A 12,754-nucleotide genomic window follows, 5' to 3' on the forward strand; every position below is an offset into this window, starting at 1 on the left:
TGAGAGGCATAAACAAAATTAAGGAGGAGGAAAGGGGAGATAGAGGTTAAGCTATTATCCTAACTTCCTCCCTGCTAGGCAGGGGTTTAACAATGGCTTTCTCTCCAGAAGGCCACAGCAACTACTGGGCAACCCTCTTTGGGGGTTAAAGTCATTGCCAAGTCCTTTGCCCCTGCTGCTAACCGCAGGGTGCTTCAACATCCCTTGTTAGCTTCTCTTCATCTTGGCAATGCCCTATAAATAGTGTGAAACTCTCTTCAATGGCACCTTTTGAGGAACTGTTTCCTACAGGAACCTGTATTCATGTGACTTTGGGGTGAGACTTTGTATGTACTATTTTGAAGTGATAGGATACTCTTTTTTTCCCCATAACCAGAATACTTAAGTCTGGGAAACATAGGGTGGGAGTGAGGCAGAAATTTAGAGCAGTGCCTCTAATAATTATACCTAGTTATCCACTTTAAAAATATTTGCTCCCTGCCATTATGCCTCAGGGCTCGCAGGGTTAGAGGTTTTCATACCCCAGGCAGGAATATGCCCCAGCAGCAGTGGGTTCTGCTCAGACTGACTGTTATATTTCAGGTCTTGGCATTTTGAGCTGCCCTTGGGTACACTAATTTTCCAAGTTGGTTTCTCTGGCCTTCCATGCCCTCCAGAGCCTTTCAATAAATTCCTAGTCAGTCTACAGATTGCCAGAGTCAGTTTCCACTGCTTATTATCAGGAACCATGACTCATATAGAACTGAAGAAACATTATTGTGTTTATTTGTTTATGTCTGTTTATTTCCCCCAACGTGACCTTCAGTTCTTTATAGACAATGAACATTTCTGATTCATCTCTTTATCCATAGTGCTGATAACCGTCTCTGGCAAATATTAGGTGGTGGATAACTGTCAAATTAATGAATGAGAACTCCTATATAGCCAGAAGCATCTATTTAAAAGGACACTTAGGAGAAAGAGAAAAATGATAATTTCCAAAATTTACCCTGGGACTTAAATAGGTTCAATAAAAATATGTGATATCGACTCAGAGAGGTGAAACACACTGAGTCCCACAGGCTCACACCAGTAAATCTACTTACATCTGTGCATGTGTTTTCTTGTTTAAACTCTTCTCTGAAGCAAACGTTGCCAGTTGTACATCAGTCTTATGCTCTTTTGACACAGCTACCCTCCTGTAATTCTCCCTCCTCTCTTCTCAATCATCAATTTCCCTCTCTATTGGATGTTTCCCATTGGTATAAAAATATGCTTCAATATCTCTTAACTTAAAAACAAAGAAACAAAAACCCTCTCTCATGACTACAGATTATCATTTAAGTTCAACTGAATTTCCCTACTTTCTTTTATGGCAAAGTTCTTCAAAAAACGTCTCTACTTGTTGACTCTCCTCTGATCTGAAAACTTTCCCACATCCTGCTGCTGGTCTAGAACCTGAGAAACTTGGGAGGTAGCAAGGGGAACTGCTTTGAAAAAGCAAATCTTTACCTGCTGCTGTTCTGCTCAGTGCCCCGCTTTATGCAAGAGATAGATAAACTGCTTTTGTTTTGCTAATAATGCAGTGGTGTCCAAGACTTCACTTTCCACCAACCTCAGATCTTTACTCTTAACTGCAGTGCAATCCACAACACTTTGCTGCATTTGGCCTTGCAGGCTTCACTTCCCCTCTCCTCCACAACATTTAACTGCAAAACTGTCCTGTTGAACAAACAGCATTTGCAGGATCAATCATCAGGCAGCTTTATGGCTTTGGAAACCTGTTCTGTGGGGCTAGTTCTGCAGTGTCCCTGAATTAAGCTTGGGCAGGGCCACAGCTTTATTGTTAACTTTCAGATAATCAAGTGTTCTCCAACCACTTTATTCACAGAACACTCCCATTTCTGAAATTGATATTTCCTCATCCAGTATAAAATAAAAACTCCAGATTTCATTCTTATTGGAAGCTTCCCACCCTTAGCTTGGGCCTGTGGCCAACACAAAGTTTGCAATAGGAAAGGAGGAGATTGGGGGTACCATCTCTTGGGCTTCCCTCCCTTACCCCCAACTCTAGCTTGCTTCTAATGCTTCCAGAGCAGGAGTGGCTGGAACAGGACTGGTGAGGAGAGGTAAAGGAACACAAAGAACTTTTTGATTTGCTTACTGGTTTGAACTGATGTGAGTGATCTCTGGGGCATGGTGGGAACTGAAAGCAGTTTGGGGCTATTATGTGGTGCTTTCATGGCCCTTCTGTAACACTGTCATTCGTTGTCTGCAGACCCTCACTGCTGCAGTTTCTTGCCGCAGGTGATGCTGGCTGCTTAGGCAGTTCTCTCGGTTCCTAGTCATCCAGCTCTACACCTCCAGCGTTTTTCACCTGGATCTCCTCCCTCAGCAGGAGAGGAGCTCATATGCAGCATCTAAGACAATTCCACACCAGCCGTCTGTCTTGTGTGGCTCACATCTGGTTCAAGGGAAGCATACATCTTTGACCCTTCTTTGGTGAGAGTGCTTGTCTTAGTTTCCCAGGCCGCTATGACAAGCACCACACAATGAATTGGCTTAAACAATAAGCACTTATTGTTTCATGGTTTCTGAGGCTACCAGTCCAAAATCAAGGCATGGGCAAGACCGTGCTTTCTCTTAGAAAGTCTGTAGTGGTCTGGTGATGGCTCGCTGCAATCCTTGGGGTTCCTTGGCTTGCATCTCTGCCTCTCGTCCCACGGCCATCTCTCTATCCTTGTGTCTTTTCTTCCAGTTTCCGCTGACTTCCAGCTTCTCCCTGTGTGGCCTTCCCTGACTAACCGCGTCCACATTTCTACTGTTTATAATGGATTCTGGTAATACAGATTAAGGCCCACCCTGATTCAGTTGGGCCACACCTTAGATAAAAATTACATCTTCAAAAGGTCCTGTTTCCAATGGGTTCACACCCATAAGAATGTGATTTAAGATTAGGAACATGCCTTTGTTGGGGTACATAATTCTATCTATCATAGTGCCAGGACTTCCCAAAGAGTACCTTTCATCCTGCTGCCACTGGCTGCTTCTACCAGCCTTTATATCACTCAGGCATGGGTTTGACCCCAGTCCACATGTCTTCTAAACTGCAGGCAGCACCTATCAAGCTTTCTGTGGGATGCCCTTGCAGCCCCTGCCACTCTGCTTGAGGCTGGGGAGAGGATGCTGTTTGTGTTGGCAAGAGAAGGGGACATCCACAGCATGCTGAAACTCTCCCTAAGTAAATGCTCTCCCCAGTATCCAAGTCCTCCACCATGGGTGTTGGGCTGAGAGTTTACAAACCCAGATTGTAGCCACTTCCTCTGCAAATCCTGCTTGGGTAGTTGAGCAAGTAGTTGTGGAACATGGGAGTTAACTGCCACCCTGTGTATTTGGGACTGTGATTAATTATTAAGTTACCGTCTCTCCACTCCAAAATCACCTTCCTACCCTCTACTTTGTGTTGTGGGGGTGGGGACTCTACAAACAACATTTCTTCTCTGTTGAGTGGCTCTGTTGATAGGGGACACCCAGAAGAGCCTGGAAAGCAGGAGGAGGAGGAGGAGGGGACCAGCTCCTTTCTGTTTGCTTCCTGTTCCTGCCAGAGTTGCCCAGCAACAGCCCTTCACCCTGGCAGCAGTATTTGTTTCCAGCAGCAGTTTGTTAGTCCCCAGGATTTTCCACTCTCCCAGAAACAGCCCTTCTACACCACACCTCTAGGAGACAGGGGCCCCAGCCAAGCAGCACCCACTCAACAGGTCTGTCTCCCATCCCTTGGGGTCTCTCCTCTGACTCTTGAGGTGCCAGCACCAGTTGACCAGGATCCCTCCTCACAGGTCTGGGTCTCCAATTCAGCAGGGTCCCTCTGAGTTCCCACGGTCTGGGCCCAGCTCTGGGGCCTTCCTCCAAGCCTCCAGGTTCTGAGAGGCCCCTCCTCTCCTCTTTGTTGCCCCCAACAAAGGGTGGCTGCTGCTTTCTGCAGTTGCTCTCATTGCACCACCTCGATGTGCCCTCTTTGTGTTTTTTGTCCTCTACCACTTGTTTAATCAGTTCCTTATATTACATTCTCTCTATTAACTTAACCAGGACATAACTAGTGTAGTTTCTGTTTTCCTGACTGGACATGACTAATAATATAGTACTTCAGCAAAAAAGAAGACAAGAAAGAATTCCATCTCAACATCCTGCTGGTTATTTGTTGACTGTCTCTCTAACTAACTTGTATGCTCTGTGAAGTCAGGGTATCTTTTGATTCACTTAGGTATACCCAGCACTTTGAACACAGCCTAGCACAGGGCCAGCACTCAATCATATTTGTTGAATAAATTAATAGGAAACATTTTACTCAAATATAAAAAACAAAAAATAATTTGGCTATGCAAATATGCATATTAGATATAAAAATTATAACACATGCAGATATATCCAGGGAAAAAAATAAGGGGTTCAACTTTGAAAACCTCTCTTTTTCTGAAATTTTTAGCAGTATCCATTTCTTGTCTTCTTTCCTTCTTATTGCTTACTAGTTTTTCTCAGTGGGGGGTTTCTCCATATTTTTCCTGTATGTAGGCCATATTATCCATGAGATTGTCACTCAGTCAATAAAATAGTTTTTAATGTTAACTATGCACTGGATACTATACTAGATGTTTTAATAGTAAGTCCATTTTAAATCTGGCTAATACACAATTTGAAAATTAAAACACCAATGTTAGACCCCACAAATAAAACTTTGAAAGGGGAACTCAGAGCACCTTGGTGTGATGAAAAACCACCATCCTGAGAAAAGGAAATGTGGCTCACAAGCTCTGGTGATGTGACCCGGAGAAAGCCATTAGCTTCTCTGGGCATCTCTGTCCTCTTCTCTTAGAGACAGAGAAGTACAGATCATTTCTAAAGTGCCTTTCCTTGTTTAAAATGCTCTGAGTTTCCTAAAGAAATGCACTTTAATACTCCAAAAACACGGCATAACTTTCAAGTGTCGATCACTAATATGCAGAATTGAATTTTTTTTTATCCCAATCCCAAGCACATTCCTCCCTGCAGACTGAGAGGCTGGAGAAGCATGAAGTGGCTGAGAGGAAGCAGTCTAATAAAAAGTTGTGGTGACAATTCCTGTTTCCAGTTCCAAAGGAAATTATAATTTCCCATCACCAATACTTTTTAAGCTTGTCTGGATATATTCAAGACCCTAGTCTGGGGAACTGGATTAATACTGACAGCCACGTGGAACGTCTGACAACTTGGAATACATTACAAAGCTCAAAGAAGACCAGATCGGGGTAGCCAACCCTTCCCTTCCACCGACACCGAGATGTGTAAGACGGAACGGGAGGTGGCAGGGCATGGCCAGAACAACGGCATAAGCTCACCCAAGGCTGGGACCGGGAAGGGAACGGGCACACAGGCACGATAGAGCGTGGAATACCTTGGTATGTGACACACAAGAGTTCTTTACTGCCCTGTGTGATAAAGAATATAGTAAAACATAGAAGGCAAAAGAAGGAGTGAGCAGAGGAAGAACAGGCTTACATAAAAAACAGATCCCAGAACCCAAAGTTCAAGGACAGTGTGAGAACAGATTGGTCTGCTTAGTAATAACATCGGAGGAAGCCTGTATTTTTCACATAATGTCATTCCCAGAAGTAAACTATAGTTTGCACATACCTGGAAGAAAAGTCAAGTAGGATTGGAGTTATCACCATTTAAGGGCTGAAGGGATGCTTGGCACCATGAGGTAGCCCAGGACCTGAAATAACCACGTACACATTTATTTATATGCATAAATATGTAATTTATATTTGTGTATACACGTGTTATGTATTTATTTATGTCAAAATCACACAGAAACACAGGAAGGTGGATGTACACAGCTATGTGAACACAAAAGTAGGCAGCACAGTCCCAGTGCCCGGGATAGAAACCTGGGTGCAATCAAGAGAGAGGGGCTTTCACTCGGCAGGTGAACCCACCGCCCTCCTCACTACATGGGACATGACTCCCAGGGGTGGAAATCTCCCTGGCAACTTGGGACATGACCCCAGGATGAGCCTGACCCTGGCACTGTGGGATTGAGAAAACCTTCTTGACCAAACTGGGGAAAAGAAATGAAACAAAATAAAGTTTCAGTGGCTGAGAGATTTCAAATGGAGTGGAGAGGTCATTCTGGAGGGCATTCTTATGTGCTATATAGATATCCCTTTTTAGTTTTTAGTGTATTGGAATAGCTAGAAGGAAATACCTGAAACTGTTGAACTGTAATCCAGTAGCCTTGATTCTTGAAGATGATTGTATAACTATGTAGCTTATACAGTATGACTGTGTGATTGTGAAAACTTTATGGATCACACTCCCTTTGTCCAGTGTATGGACAGACGAGTAGAAAAATGGGGACAAAAGTTAAATGAAAAATACGGTGGGATGGGAGAACGGGATGTTTTAGGTGTTCTTTTTTACTTTGATTTTTATTCTTTTTTCTTTTTTTTGGAGTAAGGAAAATGTTCAAAAATTGATTGTGGTGATGAATGCACAACTTTACGGTGGTACTGTGAACAACTGATTGTACATTGTGGATGATTGTATGGTATGTGAATATATCTCAATAAAACTGAATTTAAAAAAAGAGGGAGGGGTTAGGTTTTATATAAATATGTAAGCACAAGCATGCTCAGGTGAGGACTTCTGGATTCTTCAGACCCATTGCTTCTCTCTGTGGCACTCGGCAGGCCAGTGTTAATAAATGGCATGGCTGCATATCTACCATGACCCCCTCAATGTAACTGACTGACACCGCTACACAGGAAAACACCTGCTGGGAGAGGGGGAGACGCACTTCCCGGTGCCCGGTGAGTGAGTGTGGAGGTCGAGTCCTCGCCATCTCGAGGATTGGTTCTTCCCAGAGGGGAGCTGAACACACAGTCCACGTGGGCACCAGCTCACACCTCAAAACGTCACTGTCTTAAGATTTCTCTTAATTTGGTTGCATTCCATATAAAATTCAGACCTCAGATTAGAAAGCATGAAGAGATTTCAGTAATCGATTTATCTTTATGACCAATAAATCAGAAATTACTAACCTGTCTGTCACTGGATGTTTGTTGATGAAAGAAAAATCCTTTTCCAGCAATTCCAAAGAGCAAGCCCACGACTTTCTATGTTAAAGGAGCAGAAATCAGGAACCCCTGCTCACTTCTCTCTCTCCTTGCCGGCCCCATCCTCATCAAACAGACCACATCCCAGGAAAGTCATATATTTCTGCAGACCTTTAGAGTCCCTTAGTAGATTTGTGTTTTGTGATTTGGATAGTACCTTATTTAAAATATTAATTAGTATATAATTGTTCTCCTTTTTAGAAGCTGATTATCAGGTCCTTCGGCCTGAGCAATGAAAACGACAAAATTAAATTTGTAACAATGCTACAAAATCCATTTATTAATGGTTTAGTCCCGGTTCCTACTTTCATTTTGACTATTACTATATGGTATTAGGACAACGTTCTGAAATGTATTTAATACCCTTCTGGCACTCGAAGTGGATGCACAACTGTAATTCTACTGTGGATGTGAATACTCACTTTAAAAATTTTGAAAAATCAGGCAGCTTTGCCTTACCTAGAAATTACTAATGTTAAAGAGCTGCTTTAATAATAAAGCACATGTTTAGTTACAGCACATAAGTGGAGAACAGTTAAAAACAAGTCTAGATAGAGAGGACCTGAGTTAGTCCAACACTAATAGGAAAAACTCATCTTTAAATGTCAACTTTATCACAAGAAAAATCTCTGGGGTGAGCAAGTCACCATAGTCCTCAGCCCTATGATTTCACTGCAGCCTAATAGAGTTCAGTCTTCCCATAGAGGAGGCAGAAGTTAAGGCCCTTAAGCTGTACGCCCTACACCCTACGGTCAAGATTTAGCTCTGCCTCTTTTTTGTCCCATTATAGAACATATTTTGTTCCTAAAACCTTGGATGACTTTTTTTAAAAAAAATTTATTGTGGTAATATATATACAACATAAAATTTCCCATGTTAACTATTTTCAAATATATAATTCAGTGCTGTTAATTACATTCACAATGTTGTGCTACCATCACCACCATCCATTATCAAAACTTCTCCATCGCCCAAAACAGAAAACTCTGTACCAATTAAGCATTAACTCTCCATTCACTACCCCCACCTTCACCCCTGGTAACCTATATTCCAGTTTCTGAGTCTATGAATTTGCTTGTTCTAATTGCTTCATATGACTGAGATCATACAATATTTGTCCTTTGGTCTCTGGCTTATTTCACTCAACTTGATGTCTTTAAGGTTCATACATGTTGTTACATATATTGTAACTTCATCCCTTTTTAATGCTAAATAGTATTCCATTGTATGTATATACCACATCTGTTTATCCATTCGTTGCTTGATGGACACTTGGTTGCTTCCATCTTTTGGCAGTTGTGAATAATGCTGCTAGGAATGTTGGTGTGCAAATATGGCCAAGTCCCTGCTTTCAATTCTTTTGGGTATATACCTAGATGTGGGGTCGGTGGGTCATATGGTGATTCTATACTTAACTTGCTGAGGAACTACCACGCTGTTTTCCACAGTAGCTACACCATTTATTTTACATTTCCACCAACACTGCACAAGTGTTCCTATTCCTCCACATCCTGTTATTTTCCATTTTTTTAAATAACAGCCAGTCTAGTGGGTGTGACGTGGTACCTCACTGTAGTGTTGAGTTGCATTTCCCTAATGGCTAATGATGTTGAGAATCTTTTCATGTGCTTATTGGTCATCTGTATATCTTCTGTGGCGAAACATCTATTCAAGTCCTTTGCCCATTTTTAAATTGACCTGTCTTTTTTTTTGTTGAGTTGTAGGAGTTCTTTATTAAGCCCTTATCATATATATGATTTTCAAATATATCTTCCCAATCTGTGGGCTATCTTTTCAATTTCTTGATATACTCCTTTGAAGTCCAATTTGCCTATTTTTTTCTTTTGTTATTCATGCTTTGGGTGTAAAATCTAAGAATCCATTGCCTAAAATGAGGTCCTGAAAATGTTCACCTACGTTTTCTTCTAGGAGTTTTATAGTTTTAGTTCTTATATTTAAGTCTTTGATCCATTTTGAGTTGATTTTTGTATATGGTGTGTGGCAGGGTCCCCTTTCACTCATCTGCATGTAAATACCCAGTTTTACCCCATCGAGTGCTCTTTGTTCCTTGTCAAAAATCATTTGGCCATAGACATGAGGGTTTATTTCTGAATTCTCAAGTCTCTTCCACTGGTCTGTATGTCTGTCCTTGTGCCAGTACCATGCTGTTTGATTACTGTAGCTTTGTAATAAGTTTTAAAATCAGGGTGAGTTCTCCAACTTTTGTTTTCCTTTTTCAAGATGGTTTTGGCTCTTCAGGACACCCTACTCTTTCATTTGAATTTGATGTTTGATTTTTCCATTTTTGTAAAGAAGGCTGTTGGAATTCTGATTGGAACTTTCTTGAATCTGTAAATCCCATTGGGTAGCACTGGCATCTGAACAATATTTAGTCTTCCAGTTCATGATCATAGAATGTCCTTCCATTTATTTAGGTCCTCTTTAATTTTTTTTTTTTCAGCAACATTATGAAGTTTACTGTGTACAAGTCCTTTACATCCTTGGTTAACTTTATTCCTAGATGTTTTATTCTTTTAACTGCTATTGTAAATGGAATTGTTTCCTTGATTTCCTTTACAGATTGTTCATTACTAGTGTATGGAAAAACTACTAATTTTTTGTGTGTTGATCCTGTACCTTGTCACTTGGATTTTCTATATATAGGGTCGTGTCATCTGCAAATAGGAAAATTTTTTTCTTCTTTCTTCCCAATTCCTTTTATTTCTTTTTCTTGCCTAACTGCTCTGGCTGTGTCAAATAGCAGCCCAAATGACTTTTTACTTGTGCTTTTAACCAATGCACTAAGTATTCAACTAAACTGATCTAAGATTTCAGGGCCCTGTACATAATCATTGGATGATTATCTCAGAAAGAAAACAAATACAGGAAATGATTTGCCCAGAATCCTAGAGTTAAGCATTATTTGAACATAAAATCTACCAAACATTTCTGCCTCACAATATAGTGCAATATAACAAAAATCATTTTCACACTAACTAGAATTTTATTAACTATATTTTCCACAGTTCTGGAATATTAACAATTGAGAGCTATAATGACAGTTAACACTATCGGATCCTAAAATGCCTTCTGACTATAATATCCTAATCTAAAAATTGAAAGGGAGAATGTAAAATGTAAGCAAAATAATAAAAACATTACTAACTATTTGATGGACTATGGGGGAAATGAGGTCTGTCTTTGTTTTCCAGGGCTGCAGTCACAAAGTACCACACACTAATTGGCTTAAACAACAGGAATTTATTGTCTCCCAGTTTGGGAGACTAGAAGTTCAAAGGCATCAGCAGGGCTATGCGTCCTGTTAAATCTGTGGGGTTCTGGTGGTTGCTTGTCGGCAATCTGTGGCATAATTAAATCTCTGCCTCTTCTACCTGGCCATCTTCTCTCTGTCTGTCTCCTCATGGCTGTGTCCTTAAGGACTCCAGTCATATTGGATTCAGGGGCCACAATAATCCAGTGTACGGCCTCACCTTAACTATTCACATCTTCAAATATCCTATTTCTAAATGGGGTTTCATTCACAAGACTGACAGTTAGGACTTGAATGTATCTTTTTTTTTTAAATAATTCAATTTTATTGAGATATATTCACATACCATACAGTCATACAAAGTGTATAATCAATTGTTCACCGTACCACCATATAGTTGTGCGTTCATCACCAAAATTAATTTTTGAACATTTTCATTACCACACACACAAAACGTAGTAAGAATAAAAATTAAAGTGAAAAAGTGAATGTATCTTTTTGGGAACACAATTAAAGCTGTAACAAGGTCTTAGACCTCCACCAGGCCCCTCCCACTGTGTCCAATTCCTCAACAAACCTGCAGGAAGCACTCAGGTTCTGGCTCTGATGGATGATTTCCCTGATTCCATGCCCATAAGTGAGAATCCTCACCAAACCCCACCCCACCCCCACCCCAATATTTTGTTCCCACACTCATGGATGATGTGTCACTTCTACACTGGATATCTTTGTGGATGCCAGCTCCTTTATTAGCTTGAGAAGTTCTCTGCTCAATAAGTACTGAACTAATTTAGACCAATTTAAATAAAAGCTGGGACACATCATTTAATTTTAGAATAACTGGTTTAATCTTTTCAGTACCACGGCAATATTTATTTTAATTACTTTTATGGAAATCTTTCAAAAATATATCACATACTTTTATGTCTTTCTAAATAGCTTATAAATATCAACTTTTATTTAATAACATAGAGTATAATTATGGCAAGCATCATAGAGAAGCAATGCTCCACAAGGCTTAACAACGTGTTTGCAGCTAAACTAAGTGGCACCAGGCTGTTACTTGTTTTGAGCACTTGTTTCTGCTTCTTAATCATTTCTCCGTCTGTGCCAGTTTGGATATATTATGTCCCCCATAAAAGCCATGTTCTTTAATGCAATCTTGTGGGGGCAATCTTCTTGATCAAGTTGGAATCTTTTGATTGACTGTTTCCATGGAGATGTGATTCAATCAACTGTGGGCAGAACTTTTGATTCAATTACTTCCATGGATATATGGGCCCCACCCATTCAGGGTGGGTCTTGATTAAATCACTGGTGTCCTGTAAAAGAGCTCACAAACAGAAGGTGCTCAGAGAAGCAGAGAAGGACATTTTGGAGACAAGCTAAGAGCTGATGCAGACACTTAGAGATACTTGGAGATGCAGACAGAAGGCCGTTTAGCTACAAGAGTTTCCCCAGGATACATTAAGACAGAACCCCCAGGCACTTAGAGAGAAATGTCCTGGGAGAAAGAAGCAAGAAAGCACAGGAGCTGAGAGAGGAGCTGGGACACAACCTGGGATCAACAGACGCCAACCACATGCCTTCCCAGCTAACAGAGGTTTTCCAGATGCCATCGGCCTTCCTTCAGTGGAGGTATCATCTGTTGATGCCTTGGTTTGGACACTTTTATGACCTTAGAACTGTAAATTTGTAACTTAATAAATCCCCTCTATAAAAGCCAATCCATATCTTGTATTTTGCATAACGGCAGCATTAGCAAACTGGAACACTGCCTTTCCTTGCTGTTGGTTGTCCCTTCTCACTATCAGTTTGCCTGCCTCTAGAAAGCGCCTCCACTTTCTCATTTGCTGCTTTTAGTCTGTTTGGGACTTAAACAAAATCAGATAAACAAGTGTTTTAGCTTTCCAGCTGCTAAAGCAAATACCATGCAATGGCTTGATTTAAACAATATGAATTTATTGGCTCACAATTTTGAGGTCAGGAGAAGTCCAAAACTAAGATGTCATCAGGTGATGCTTTCTACCAGAAGATGGTGGCATTCTAGGGGCTGGCAGCCAGTGATCCTTGGTCCTTGGCTTTTCTGTCACATGGCTATGCATGTGGCAGACTTTCCTGGCCTCTCCCTTCTCTTTTGGATTCCACTGACCTTCAGCCTCTGCCTGCTCCCTCTGGCTTTCTCTCTCTGTGTGACCTTCTCTATAACCTATAGGGGCTTCAGTGATAGGATGAAGACCCATGCTGACTGAGGTAGGCCGCTCCTTTGCTGAATCTTGTCAAAAGGTCCTATTTACAATGGGATCACACTCACACAAATGGATTAAGATTCAGCACATGTTTTTCTGGGGTA

General features: G+C 41.0%; 1 protein-coding gene across 13 annotated transcripts in view; it reads right to left on the bottom strand.

Annotated features, from left to right (window-relative positions):
* The window catches only part of TRMT9B (tRNA methyltransferase 9B (putative)), a 76,490-nt gene that overhangs the window by 45,900 nt on the left and 17,836 nt on the right, over window positions 1–12,754 (bottom strand). For 12 of the 13 annotated variants that reach the window (XR_005216032.1, XM_037831266.1, XM_037831271.1 and 9 more), the window contains one exon: window positions 5,647–5,728. The exons of the other annotated variant lie outside the window; for it this stretch is intronic. The gene's annotated coding sequence lies outside the window, so the exon portion shown is untranslated. The remainder of the gene's footprint in view (window positions 1–5,646; window positions 5,729–12,754) is intronic. 13 annotated transcript variants of the gene reach the window in all.

This window comes from Choloepus didactylus, chromosome 3 (assembly GCF_015220235.1).
Source record: "Choloepus didactylus isolate mChoDid1 chromosome 3, mChoDid1.pri, whole genome shotgun sequence".
In the NCBI taxonomy this organism is placed as follows: Eukaryota; Metazoa; Chordata; class Mammalia; order Pilosa; family Megalonychidae; genus Choloepus; species Choloepus didactylus.